We start from the raw sequence: 313 nt of genomic DNA on the forward strand, positions 1-313 counted from the left end.
GGAGCTAGCGGTCACTGCTAGCTCCGCCCAATCATTTTCTCCTTTTTTTCTACTTCTTCTAATAGCTGAGCCGAATGGCGATCAGTGGCATTCGGCTATTCACTCACTGCTGTTTGGGCCCTATGAGAATAGGCCGAACAGCAACGAGTAGCCTGCCGGAGGTCCGGCTAAGCCGATCCAGATGTTGGATCAGCTGAGTCAAACTCCTTCTGCACTTCAAAAAAAAGTCTTCATACAATCTTTCATGGTATGGGAAAATAAATGCTATTAAGATGACTTTGCTTCCTCGTCTGTTATACCTCTTTAGGGCCCT

Source organism: Nanorana parkeri, unplaced genomic scaffold, assembly GCF_000935625.1.
Source record: "Nanorana parkeri isolate BGI_ZX_2015 unplaced genomic scaffold, ASM93562v1 scaffold1759, whole genome shotgun sequence".
Taxonomy (NCBI): domain Eukaryota; kingdom Metazoa; phylum Chordata; class Amphibia; order Anura; family Dicroglossidae; genus Nanorana; species Nanorana parkeri.